At 34.6% G+C, this 14,710-nt stretch overlaps 1 pseudogene; it reads left to right on the top strand.

Moving 5' to 3' along the window:
- The first annotated feature begins 4,331 nt into the window (after nucleotides 1-4,331).
- Nucleotides 4,332-14,168, top strand: LOC101417801 (developmental pluripotency-associated protein 2-like; annotated as a pseudogene).
- The last annotated feature ends 542 nt before the right edge of the window (nucleotides 14,169-14,710 follow it).

A 14,710-nucleotide genomic window follows, 5' to 3' on the forward strand; every position in this document is an offset into this window, starting at 1 on the left:
TAGATTTAGGATACTAAATTTTAAACCCCATGGTAACCACAATTAAAATATGTGAAAAATATATAAACAAGAGGAAATGAGAAGGGTCATATATTTGTACACTACATAAAAATCAAATTAATACGAAAATACATATTAATGGAAGAGTTAAGGGACAAAAAAAGGCATAACTTACAAAGACTAAATAGCAAAATAGCAGAAGAAAATCATGCATCTTCATTAATTACTTTAAATGTGAATGTATGAAACATTCCAGTCAAAAGGCAGAAGTGGGCAGATAGAAAAATCAAAGTATGACCTAATTATATGCTCTGTAACAGAAATTCACCTCAAATTCAAAGACACTACAAAGTCTTGAAGATGTGTCCCTACATTTTCCTCTAGTAGTTTTCTGGTCCTAGCTCTTATATTTAGACTTTTGATACATTTTTTAATTAATTTTTAAAGATATGATATAGGGATCTTCTTTCATTCTCTTGGATATGGATATCCTGTTCTCCCAGCACCATTTGTTGAAGAGACTGTTCTGTTCCAGAAAAGCGGACTTGGCAGCCTTGTCAAAAATCAATTGACCATACAAATGGAGATCTATTTTTGTACTCTCATTTCAATTCCACTGATAAATATATATATATCTTTATGCCAATTTCATGCTTTTTTGACCACAGTAGCTTTAAAGTCAGGAAGTGTGACTCCTACAACTTTGATTTTCTTTTATAAGATGTTTTCGGTTATTCAGGGCCCTTTTCCCTTCCAAATAATTTTGATAATTGGTTTTCCTTTTCTGTAACATAGGTTGCTGGAATTTATAAAGGGATTGTGTTGAATCTGTAAGTCAACTTGAGTAGAATTGACATCTTAATGATCTTTCGTCTTCTAATCCATGAACATGGAATGTCCTTCTCTGCAAATTTGAATAGTTTCTTCTTCAAAGGACTTTTAAAGAAGGTGAAAAGGCAGCCTACCCAATGGGATAAAATATTTGGAAACCACACATCCAACAAGGGTTAAATATCCAGAATATATGAAAAAAATCTTACAACTCAACAATAAAAAGACAAATGATACAATTAAGAAGTGGGCAAGAATCTTGAATAGCTATTTTTCCAAAAAATCCAGGGAAGCGGACTTGGCCCAGTGGATAGGGCGTCCGTCTACCACATGGGAGGTCCGCAGTTCAAACCCCGGGCCTCCTTGACCCATGTGGAGGTGGGCCACGCGCAGTGCTGATGTGCGCAAGGAGTGCCCTGCCACGCAGGGGTGTCCCCCACGTAGGGGAGCCTCACGCGTAAGGAGTGAGCCCCATAAAGAGAGCCACCCAGCGTGAAAGAAAGTTCAGCCTGCCCAGGAATGGCGCTGCACACACGGAGAGCTGACACAACAACAAGATGATGCAACAAAAAGAAACAAATTCCAGTGCCGCTGACAACAACAGAAGCGGACAAAAAAACAAGAACACACAGCAAATGGACACAGAGAACAGACAATTGGGGTGGGGGGGGAAGGGAGAAAAATAAATAAAAAATAAATCTTAAAAAAAAAAATCCAGCATCACATTTTAAGAAAAAAACATTTAGAAAATTATTAATAGAAGGAAACTTCCTCAACTTGATAAAGGGAATATATGAAAAACAGCTGACTACCCATTTTTGAAATACCAAATGTTTTTCTGCTAAGATCAGAAAGAAAGCAAGGATGCCTACTGTCATCACTGTTATTTCTAGTCAGATAATTAAGCAAGAAAAGAAATAAAAGGCATTCAAATTGGAAAGGAAGAAGTAAACTATCCTTATTTGCAGATGGCATAATCTTATATACAGAAAATTCTGAAAAATCCACAAAAAACTTCCTTGAGCTAATAAACTAAGTCAGCAAAGTGGTGAGGTAAAGGATCAAAGGCAAAACTCAGTAGCATTTCTATAAAGTAGTAATCTGAAGAAGAAATCAAACGAAACTTCCATTTCCAATGGCAAGTAAAGAATTAAATATCTAGTGATAAATCTAAACATAGATATAAAGGACTAAAGAACTTACACACAGAAAATCCCAAAACATTGCTAAAATAAATCAAAGAAGACCTAAATAAATGGAAGGACATTCTATTTTCATGGAATGGAAGACTATATATATTGTTAAAATGCCATTTCTATCCTAAATGATTTACATATCAATGCAATCCCCATCAAAAGTCCAGCAACCTTCTTTGCATAAATGGAAAAGCCAGTCATCACATTTATACAGAAGAGTAAGGGATCCTGAATAGCTAAAGACAACAAATTTGGAGGACTCACACTTCCAGATTTTAAATGTTATGACAAATCTATAGTAATCAGAACAGCATGGTACTGACACAAGAACTGAGAGACCAATGAAATTGATATGAGAGTTCAGAAATAAACTCATATTTAAGACCAATTGATCTTCAGCAAGGGTGCCAATTACACTCAAATGGGAAAGAGTAGTCTCTTCAACAAATGCTTCTGGAAAAACTGGATCTCCACGTGCAAAAGAATAAAGGTGGAACTCTATTTCACAACATATAAAAAAGTAACTAAGAATGGATCAAAACTGAAAAATAAAAAACAAAACCATAAAATGCCTAGTATAAAACAAGGACATACAATTAGGACCTTACAGTAGTCAACGGGTATTTAGACTTTATACAAAAAGCACAAGAATTTTTTTAATGGATAAATGGGACTCCATCAAAATTTAAAACTTTTGTGCACCAAAGGACTTTATCATGAAAGTAAAAAGACAACCTACAGAATGGGAGAAAATATTTGGTGGCCACATACCTGATAAGAGTTTCATATCCATAACATTAAAAAAAACCTCACAACTCAACAACAAAAAGTTAAAAATTCAACTTTAAAATGGTCAAAAAGGTTGAAAAGACTTTTCATCAAAAAAGATATCCAAATGGTCATTGCACATGAAAAGATACTCAACATCACTAGCCATTAGGAAAATGCAAAGCAAAACCACAATGAGATACTGTTTCACACCCACTAGAATGGCTACTTATTAAAAAAAATGAAAATTAAGAAGTATTACAAAGGATGTGGAGAAATAAGAGCACTTATTTATTTTTAGTGGCAATGTAGAATAGTGCAGCTGTTATGCAAATCAGTTTATCATTTCCTCAGAAATCCCATTTCTAGACATATTCCTAAAAGAATTGAAAGCAGGGACCCAAACAGATAATTGCACACTGATGTCACAGTGGCATTGTTCTCAATTGCCAAAAGATAGAACAACCCAAGTATCTATTAACTGATAAATGGATAAATAAAATGTTGTATATACATACAATGGAGCATTATTAAGCCATATAAAAACTAAAATTTTGATACATGTAACAGCATAAAGGAACCTTGACAACATCATGTTGAATGAAATAAGCCAGAACCAAAAGGATAACTATTGTATTATCTAATTGCTATGAAATAATTTGATATGCAAATTCATAGTCTCAGAAACTAGAATACAGATTACCAAGGCCTGGGGTAGGGGTCGGGAATAAGGAGTTAATGCTAAAGTGGTAAACAGCTTTTGTTTGCAGTGATGGAAGTGTTTTGGCAATGAATGGTGCTGATGATAGCATAATATTGTGACTGTACTAAACACCACTATATTGTACATTTGAATATGACTCAGAGTAAAAAATTAGGTTATATATTTATTACCAGAATAAAAAGTTAATAAAACATAGAACTGCAATACACAAACAGTGAAACCTAGGGTAAACTACAGATTATGGTTAATAGTATAATTATAATATTATTTTTACATAAATTATATCAAGGGTAACACACTAATGCAAAGTGTTAATAATGAGGAAAACTGGGTGTCTTAGGGGGGTATATGGGAACCCTGTATTTTCTGCATGATTTTTCTATAAACATACCTTCTCTAATAAAAATAAATAAAAATATGGCAAGTGTTTAGTTTCCTTGGCTGCTGAAGTAAATACCATGAAATGGGTCAGGTTAAACAATGGAAATTGATTTGCCCATGATTTGAGACTGTGAAAAAGTCCAAAGCAAGGAGTCATCAAGGTGATGCTTTCTTCTCAAGGACTAACATTCTCAGGCTGGTTGCCTGTGATCTTGGTTCTTAGTTTGTCACATGACAGCTTCTCCAGGTCTTTCCTTCTTTTCCAGATTTCTTTGATGTTCAGTTTCTAGCTTGTCCCTCTGTAGTTTTCTCTTTCTCTGCCTGAATTTCATTTTGCTTTAAAGGACTCCAGTAATAGGATTAAGACCAATTCTGATAGGGCTGAGCCACACCTTAATTGAAGTAACCTAAACAAAAGGTCCTACTTAACAATGGTCCATGCCTACAGGAATGGATTAGATTTAAGGACACGTTTTTGTGAGGTATGTACAACTTCTAACCACCAAAAGTAAAATAGAGTTTACTAAAAATTGTTGGACTCATACACAAAAAGAAATGAATTCTAAAGGCTATACAATGATTTCTAATACAAATCCCCAGTTCCTTCTCACAAAGGATTGAATGATAACTTTTTCCTATGTGGCTATGATAAAGTTCTCTGTTTTATTTCAAAATTCTTTCATTATGGACCTCATTTTTGTGTGAGTGTTTGTGAGACTGGTGTGATCGGTTGTGTTAAATTATTCCTGTTAGAAACAGTTTTCCCAAGATTGACTTGAAAGAATAAATGGATTCCATATTGGACAGGAATATAGTGCCTATTTCTAAGTAACATAAGGTTCTCATTTAGCTCCTTCCAACTTTTGTTGTAACTTCAGGCCTCTGTTTAATCATAGCTTCATTGTCTTGGTTTCCTAGGGTTGCTATAACAAAGTATCATACAATTGAGTGACTTAAAGCAACAAATCAATTGTCTCCCAATTTTGGATGTTAGAAGTAAAAATCAAAAAAAAATCAAGGTGTCAGCAGGGCCATGCTTCCTCTAACTCTGCAGGAAACATTTGTTCCACGTCATTCGCTCTCTCCTTAAATATGATGGTGGCTTGACAGAAACCTTTGACACTGTCTGTTTCAGTCATTAATTGGCATTCTCCCCTATGTCTCTCGGTGTCCAAATTTCCTCTTCTGAGAAGGACACTAGTCACACTGTTTAAGGACTCACCCTATTCCCATATGGCCTCATTTTAACTTGCCTAATTCCATCTGTAATGAACTTATTTTCTGAGGTAATGCGGATTAGAACATCAAACATATCTTTTGGGAGGACATGATAGAATCCTTAATACTGATATTGAATACGTTATACATTCACAATTGATTCCTGATGACAAAAGGAATCAATTTGAAAAATATTGTTCATTTCTTTAAAGAAAGTTTGTAGTTAACCATGTTTTATTTTTAAGTGGCTTAAATACTATTCTTCCAATCGGTTTGTTTGAATTCTTGTCAATACAATATTTTCAAGATTTATTTGCATAATTTTTTTTAAATTTAAGTCTATAACACATCATATATTAAAAAAAAAACTAAATGGATTATTTCCAAGCCACTTTGACGCATCATAACCGTAACTGTTGTCATTTACTTATCAGATTTTGGAGTATATATGGAAAACTATTGAAAATATTGTTATATTCAATAATTAATAGCTTTCCTATATTCAACAAATTAAAATCAGATTAGCACCCGATAGCCTTAATCCTTTTTCTCTTATCTAATAGATAGAATAAATATGATTGATAGATATGTGCCCTGGGCAGAATCTGTTTGCTTTTCTCTTGGTTTGTAATTCAGTCTTCCTTGATAAGACAGAACATAACTTTAGGGGTGATTTGATATGTTTTTGAGAGAAGAATGATTTCCTTGCAACTTTGAAGTTACTCTAATCCTTCATTCTTCCTCTGAAATACTTCTTGGACCTTTTTACTCTGGAAGGATGCATCCCTTTATGACACAGATTTAAAACCTCTGTGCAAGAGCCTTGAACAGTGTTTATGTCCCTAACCTGGCCAGATGCTCTCTGTTTCATCCAGACCTTTCTCATTTGCCAGGAAGCATTGTGAGTTTCACTTCTTTCTAAACAGCCTTTGAAACACATTTCAGTTTGCTGTTGGATAAACTTGACTTTCAGATATGAATAAAATATAACATTATATTATGCTCTCCTTGCCCATTAACTATTTGACTATTTTGCCCATTTGATGTCTCCTTATTTTCTTCTCTTTTTCTTTAACTGTATCTCTTGGACACTTTCTTTTATCTGCATTTTTGTACTTAATCCTTTGAAAAATCTTCATGTTTTAAACCATCTTAAGGCAATTTTACATTACAAACAAAAATGTTTTATGAAAAAGTAACAAATTTTATCTTTTTCTATAATTTTTAGTCATGTTCTGTTTCAGTATTTCATTCTTTTTTAGTGTCGACAGAACTTCTGATCTTTATTTTCCTAATTGCTCAATGATTCTTGAATATTTCTTTCCTTGCTACCCATCAAGGTAATTTGTGTATAGCAAAGTTAAAAAGGATTTTTTTTCTCTTATTTAAACAGGTTTTGATGCTTATAATTAATTTTAAAATATTGCTTTGGCGAATTGAAGTAAGTGAAGTGATAAATAGATGATAGACAGATAGATAGATAGATAGATAGATAGATAGATAGATAGATAGATAGATAGATAGATAGATAAAGGTAGGTACAAAGGTAGGTAGGTATGTAAATAGAAAAAATATAGATAGCCCTTCAGCATTTCATATCTACACTATGGGCAGGGAATTCATCTTGTTTCTCAAAATTCAGTGATGCCATTGAGGGGACACAAATATTTTATCTATTTGCATTCAAGAAAATAATCCATAAGCATATTACTTTTATATAGAAATATAGTGTGTGGCCCTTTTATGTGCTTGGAAATGAATTGTTTCTGATTTCCTTCTACTTTGCTACAAATACATTAAATCTCTCTTGCTCTCCTATTTGTACTGGCTTTTCAAAGTGTGAATCTTTACCTTACATTGTGTTATTTAAATGTGAATTCCTCTTTCATGATACAAGGTATGAACTTTTCATAGATATTCTTTGCTTTCCCATCTGATTCACTCACTGCCTGGTTGAAGATCTCTTATTTAAGACCAATATAGATTTATATAAGCTGGTTCCCACTTGACAGCTGGAAAAACATCTAACAATAATAAACACTAGAGTGATTTTGTCCTAAATATAATCCAGAGGGTTGCAAAATCCAAGGGTTTTATTTTGAGGTAACTTCAAAAGTAATATAATTTAATCTAATTTCTTACCTCATGCTTTAAATCTCCATTAGCACATGCACGTAAAGGGTCTGGTAAAACCCAAGATTGAAGATGTCTAAGGAAGCAAAACACTGTTTCCTTCCATGTTGCCCCAAACATCACACAACATACAATTATTGGTACTAGTTCAGAATGATGTGAAAAAGTTCTCTTTCCTCTGACTGAGAGCCTTGTAAATATTTGAGGAAAGATTTAGTATACCCCTTTTCTATGCTAACCTTTCCAAATGCGACAACTAAACACCAGTCTTTTAAAACCACTCCCACCCTAGTTCCTGTTCTCTGTAATGTAAGATCTTTGATCAGCAGTGCAGAGCTGAACTACTATTTCCTGCATAAAGAACTTTAATTTTCCGTTGCTAAATCCTGATGCCATATTAACCTTGTGAGTACCCAATTACACTGCTGCCTTGTATTACTCTTATTCTACCTAATATCCCTGTGATAGATAGATTAATTTTCTTCTTCAAGATGCCCAGGTCGTAATCCCTGGAATTTGTGACTCTATTATCATACTTAACAAAGAGACCTTGAATATGTGATTAAGTTAAAGGTCCCTGAGATAGAGAAATTATTCTGAATTTTGCACCTGGACCCAATTAATAACAAGTGTCCTTGCAAGGGAGAGAGGAGGATCAAAGTCAGAGAAAATGTGACAATCAGCAGCAGAGGTCAGAGTGGAGTGATTGCTAGAAGGAAGCCATGACCCAAGGAATGCTAGTAGCTTCTAGAAGCTGTTATAGGCAAGGAATGGATCCTCTCCTGACGCCTTTAGAAAGAACAAGTTGTAACTGATACTTGGATTTTCGCCCCATGAGACTCAATTTGGTCTTCTAACCTCCAGAACTGCGAGAAAGTAAATTTGTGTTCTTATAAGCCACTAAGTTTATGTTAATTTGTGACAACAGGAATAGGAAAGTAGTATAATCCATAAATCATGTTCATCAGTGTTGCTGGTAAACCATTACGGACTTACAATTTATTTTGAAGTGCCCCAAAAAGTAATTATATTAATTCTTTTTAAAATTTTCATTGTTGGACTTATCCCATCTCTCCCTTCTTTTAGTACATTTTAGATGCTTATTTTGGCCTCATTTACTAGTGTCATCATTTTTATCCTTTCTGAAAACTTGGTAAGCATGCTCTGTGTTACATAGCTATGATTCTGGAACCAATATTTATTTTACATACTCTATTATCTGCATTCATTGGTCTCTGCTGCTGAGTACAGACATGGCCATAAGCCACTGTACTACTCTCCTGCCTTTCACTGTAACAGAAGAGTTGAGTTCCAGAAACGATGGTGACTGTTTACCATTAAGAATCTAAGAATCCAGACTCTCATCAAAAATGCAAGGTCCAATAATTTACCAAAATTTACCAAAATATCAACTGCAAAATACAATGGCTAACAAAGAAATTTCTTCAATTTAAAAGAATGATGTATTTGAAATGAAATATAAGTGTTGACGTATAAACTGAATTAGTCATATGCCTTTTATCAGTCACTCTAAAAAACACTTTACATGCATTGTCAAGTTTAATCCCAATGACCTCCACCCTATTTGATGAAATACCTTCACGTAAGAAATTACTAACTTGTGATACAGATGTCAGTTTGCCTAACAATCGTTTAACTACAAAATGCTGGAAGTAGAACCCAAACTCTCTTCTCCGTGTTTTCTCCGTTTTCGTAATATTCAAGATAACCTTGTATAAATAGACTTGAAATATATTAATATCCAGAATTTTCTCACAAGAAAATTGAGATGCTTTGTCACTTATTCCAAATACAATTCTAGGATGTTTAATTTGGAACATTGAGTAGAAAGGAAAATCTTTCTCAAAGCATTAAAATGCCAATAGAGAATAACAGAAAAATCAAACACTAATTAATTTTTTAAAGTTGATTTGATTAACAAATTATCACGCAGATGATGAGCTGTCAATTAAGTCTTTATCCATTAGGATGATCTAAATATCTCAGCTGAAAAGCATACTTATTTTTGTCTCATCCTGGACTAAATCCATTTTAAACTGACATGCATATCTAAGAAAAAATAGGTTTTCTGAGTAGAACTTGCAATATCAATTTAAAAGGATGAACTTTTATCTTTAAAATGATCAGGTCACTGTAATTAGCTACCTTAAATCTTTGGTGACAGAATTTAAATTTAAAAAATTGATGTAATGCTACATGGATCAGGTATTATTGGGTAGTGCTTAATGAACAATTAGTTGCTATGCAACCACGCTTTAAACAGTAACTGAAAATCAAATTATACTCTTTCATATTCTCACTGTAATCATGCTAGGCATATATAAAAAAGTTCAGTGTTACCACAATTCTGATTTTATTTCTATACCTTTAATGATGCCTTGGTTACATGAAGTAAGAGTGCTCTGTTTGACAATGAATCATATATCATTATAGAACAAAGAGAGAAGATGAAAATGGGAATTGTGGTGATTGGTGTTTATTTTTCATCTATCCCTGGAAAACTTAATACACTAAAAAATTATATTTTCTTTAAAGTTAAACATTTTTATTCTAGTAAAAGATAAACCAAACGTACTGGAAAATATTATCATCAACTGAAAATATCAATCTACTAAGGAAGTAAGTAGAAAGGTATAGTAATGTTCAGCATTACTGAAATAAGCAACAATTTACCTCAGAGAAATATGAGCAAATCCACTTAAGGGTCAGGATTTGGTCAAAAACGAGGTATTGATTTTCAGTAAGAGGATATCACTAAGCTATTTCAGTGTCTGTTCAAAATCAGATGCCCTATTACTTTCATCTTAAGAATGTATTAGACAAATATCCACAAATGTAGTGATTAATTTCATACCTAACTATTGTGTCAGCATAAATGTAACTTCAGAAATAATTATAATGAGAGTTCTCTCCCTTTCTTTTGTCCACAGTAGCCTTTTCTTTATGGAAAATAAGTAAACAAATTGTATAATGTAATATGTTTTTATCTTCTCAAAAAATCCATATATTTTTAAAAATATGTAATAATGGATGCTATTTTCTCCACTGACCTTAAACATAATCTGTGCATGGGTGAGTGGATGGAAGATAAATAAATTAAAATGCACACATATTTTAAATTAGATTTTTCCCACAAGGTGTTAATAATTAATTCATCTATGACTTTATAAATTTACTTTAACAACACATAAAAAACACAATTGCATGCAATTTAAAAACACTGGATTTGAAATCATGGAACTGATTTCTGTCAAAGTTGTGTGATATTGGGCAAGACATTTCTTCTATGAACTTGTTTTATCATCTTTTGAATGAGCACATTAATTAATATCTATCAAACTTGATTTCTTCAATAATTTGTTTGGAAAATACAATGTAATATAATTATTTCATTTATATTCATGTATTATACATTTCATTTCCAAAATCAAAAGAAACATGTCAGATAAAATTAGACCTGCAGTATATATAAGCATAGGAGCTCAAACGAGCAGGGAGCTTTTCCTGTTTGGTTGCTTGGTACTTGCTTTGTCAAAATGGTCTTAGAAGGAGTACTTAAAAAGAGGGGATCCTAGTTTATTCTAATAGATTTGGGTGGGAAGGACATTCTTCTTAAGGAAAATTAAATGAGCAAAAATGTAGGAACAGAAAAGGGAAAACCATTCTTGGAAGGAGTGGATAAATTATTCTTCCTGGAGTGAAATGTTCATGTTGATTAACAGAGGGCAACATGATTAGAAAGACTCTACAAAGACAGATGGCGTAATACTTTGATTGCAAAATAAGAAATTCATGATGATTTGGGAAAGAAATAGAGAAAGACAGAGAGTAAGGAAGGAAAGGGACAGAGGGAGGGAGGGAGGGAAGGAGGGAGGAAAACAATAAAAAAAATAGAATGCTATTAATAGAGGAGGGGGGAGAGAGGGAGGGGTTGGGTATATGGAAATCACCTATATTTTCTATGTGATTTTTCTTTAACCTAAATTTTCTTTGAAGATAATGAGAAAAAAATAAGACTCCGGGAAAACACACAGAAGAAATTATCACTGCACATAAAAGATAACAGAACTTATGGTGATGAAAGACACAATGAAAAAAATTATTTTATTTTTTTTATTTTTAATGTTGTATTTCATTTGTTTTTATTATTGTTATCTTCTTATTTTTATTTGTATATTTTTTTGGCTATGTCTTTGCAGAGGTTTGGTTCACAGAAGGGTCACAACTGTGACAGGGGAGCATCACTGGTGCAGGGTGTCCGTGATGGGGGATGTGTAGGGAGGAGTTCACCTGGGGCATGACTCTATGCCAAAGGAATATGTTCAAGTGATCATAGGGTATTGTCTTGGTTGGTGGAGTCGAATACAAAAACCAAAAAAACATTAAATTCTCATCCTGGAAAGTCCTGCTACATTCTCTAATAGAGCAGCAAAAATCTCCCGAGTACATGGGCACTGACTAGCAAAGGATGACAGATCTTTACACCAAGCCCTTGATATTGGTGGTTATACTTTTGAACCTTTCCTTGTGAAATTAAAATTTAGCCTAGAATTATATATTGCCTAAGATTTACCTCCTGAAAGCCTCCTTATTGCTCAAATGTGGCCTCTCTCTAAGCCAAACTCAGCATATAAATGCACTACCTATCCCGCTCTGGCATGGGGCATGACTCCCAGGGATGAGCGTCCCTGGCACTGAGGGATTATTACCAAGCACCAATTAGCAATGCACCTGGAAAAAGATCTTGACCATAAGGGGGAAATGCTAAATACAAATTAGTTTTTTAGTCTAGGAGATTTCAAAGTGAGTTGGGAGGTCATTCTAGAGGTTAGGCTTATGCACATCTCAGCAGGATCTCATGACTGCCACGGTAAGCAGTGCATCAAACATTGGGGCTCCTGACAGCTCTAGAGACATTTAGACACTCTAGACAAGATAGAAAGTGTCAGATCTGACACCCTGTCAGTGGGTCTCACTTTGGAATATGTGCTCCTCATTATAACAGAATTTACAATTTATAAATTCCTTACACATGGCTCTTCTGCCCCTTTTATTTGAACTTATATTTTACACTATATTTGTTAAACATATGTCCCAGAAACTTAAATCTTCAGTCTGTTCATATGCTGTTTGTGCCCTGAATCTCAGCAGAGTTGCAGTCAACACCTACTCTCCAGTTCATTGGAGTCACCCAGGACAACTAGCAAAAGGACGATGATGGACCATGCCCACACCAAAAAACAGACTATCTACAACAGCAGGCAAAACAGTTCCATCCATCTGTGCACAAGTCCTTCCATTGCTAGAATAATCCCCAAATTCTCAACTATGTACTAAAGTAGGCTTATTATTATTCTAGCAATGGAAGGACTTATGCATTGATTTAAAGTCAATTGTCAACAGAGTTTCTGAGGGGAGGGAGAAGGAAGAGAAAAAGTATAACATGAGGGCATTTTTGGGACAATGGAATTGTCCTGAAATGACATTGTAAAGACAGATACAGGTCATTACACATTTTGTCAAAACCTATAAAATTGTGCAGGGCAAAGTGTAAACTAAAATTCTAACTATAGTCCATGTTTAGTAGTAATGCTTCAATATGTTTTCATCAATTGTATAAAAGTATCACACCAATGAAAGATGTTGTGAATGTGGGAGCTGGAGGGGGTAAAGTATATGAGGATCCCCTCATATTTTTGATGTAACATTTATGTAATCTAAAGCTTCTTTAAAAATAAAAATATCAACTTTTGAAACAAACAATAATGAGGGACTAGTATGACAAGAGAAAGTAAATGGCATGTATTAAAGTCGTGCTAAGAGACAGACACTATGATAGCTGCTTTCATATAACTAATTTTCTGCCCATGATCACCATAGATAATTTCAGAGAAGTGACCTAGCATGCTTACACCACCAGAGTGTGAATAAAAGTATTCAGGAAAGGAGGACAACCGCCTCGCTGGTTGAGAGTAAGACTGGAATGGAGTTTCTTCATCTTTGGGTTTGAGAGAAGAATGTCTTTGAGGAGGAATTGGATGAGGAACATGTGATAATCACATTAGTTCCAGTAAAAGAGCGACCTCAGGAGGAGCATCAAATGGAACCAAGAACTCCAACTGCAGAAGTTAAACTAAAGAAGCTAGGAAAAAGGATAAAGTTCATCTTCCTCAAATGAGCAAGCAATCCAAAGTTTGCTCAAAACCTAGTTATCAAGAACCAGTGCTTCCCTTGCTGACCATTTTGCCTCCTATTAATAAGACACATCGGAACCCTGTGAGGAAGTAGTGTCAACAATTTAATTTGAGTACCAATGGCCAGAAAATAGAGGTTTATCTGAGGCTTCAGCAACATGCTTACTTTGAGCAAAAATAGGATATTCCTGGCACACCACAGAAGATTAAGTTGCAGTCATGCTCAAAGAAATGCAAGGCAGTGACCAAGACAGCAAAGGATCAGAAAAGTTGTAAGAGAAGAGAGAAAGAGGAAGTGACTAATACAGTTGAAGAGATAAGTTCGGCGCAGGAGACAATATTGGCAACATGGACAAGATCTGCTGCATGAACAGCTCAACCGGAGACTGAATTCCTGTCCCATTCCTGCTTCTGTTGAGACCTTCTTGCTGCAAGCCTCTGGTAAGGGATGGTATGTGGCCCGTGGCAGAGTTCTCCCTGCAGACACCAAGGTCTGCAGACATAAAGGATTGGGCTTGCCTGCAGTTCCACGCAGGGCAGGTCTGCGTGCCTGACACTCCCAAGAGAATGATCTCTCTCTTCCTGTTACCAGTCTGCACTTTCCCATCTGCAGGTGTAGAAGGTAATATGCTGTGCCCTGAATGTATGAAGAGGAATTAGAAATTAATGAAAAGATTAATTATAATAGAGAAGGAAAAGTGACTGCTTTGAACACACCAACATCACTCTTTTTGGACGGGCAACGTTTTAACAAACAACAAACTGAGAACCTGGAGCCAAATTGACTTGCATCCCAATGATTGCTGTGCCGGGTCCTACCCATCCTCAGTGCTGCCTACTTTCCAAAGGATAAAAGGGAATTTCTGGATTCTGGACTTGGAGTTTGTCAAAAGAGTGGCTGCTATTGCTGCTTTTCATGAGTTGCAAACAAACAAACTAATCAATTCAGGGAAGCCAAAGTGGCTCGGTGGTTGAGCACCAGCTTTCCTTATACAAGATCTAGAGTTTAATCCCCAGTCCCTGCTACCAAAAAAATAAATAAAAGTAAAAACTGAAAAAAAAAATGTTCCTTGATGTATTGGTTCCATGTAAATTACTGTTAGAGGAAAATTACATTACAGAAAAATCTCAGTAAATATTTTAACATTAAGTATGTAGCTACATGGAATATGTTTTTGCTCCTTTTAAAAATTGTATGCATGTATAACACACTCACAATTGTCAAATGGTACATGATACTTATG

Source organism: Dasypus novemcinctus, chromosome 1 (genome assembly GCF_030445035.2).
Source record: "Dasypus novemcinctus isolate mDasNov1 chromosome 1, mDasNov1.1.hap2, whole genome shotgun sequence".
In the NCBI taxonomy this organism is placed as follows: Eukaryota; Metazoa; Chordata; class Mammalia; order Cingulata; family Dasypodidae; genus Dasypus; species Dasypus novemcinctus.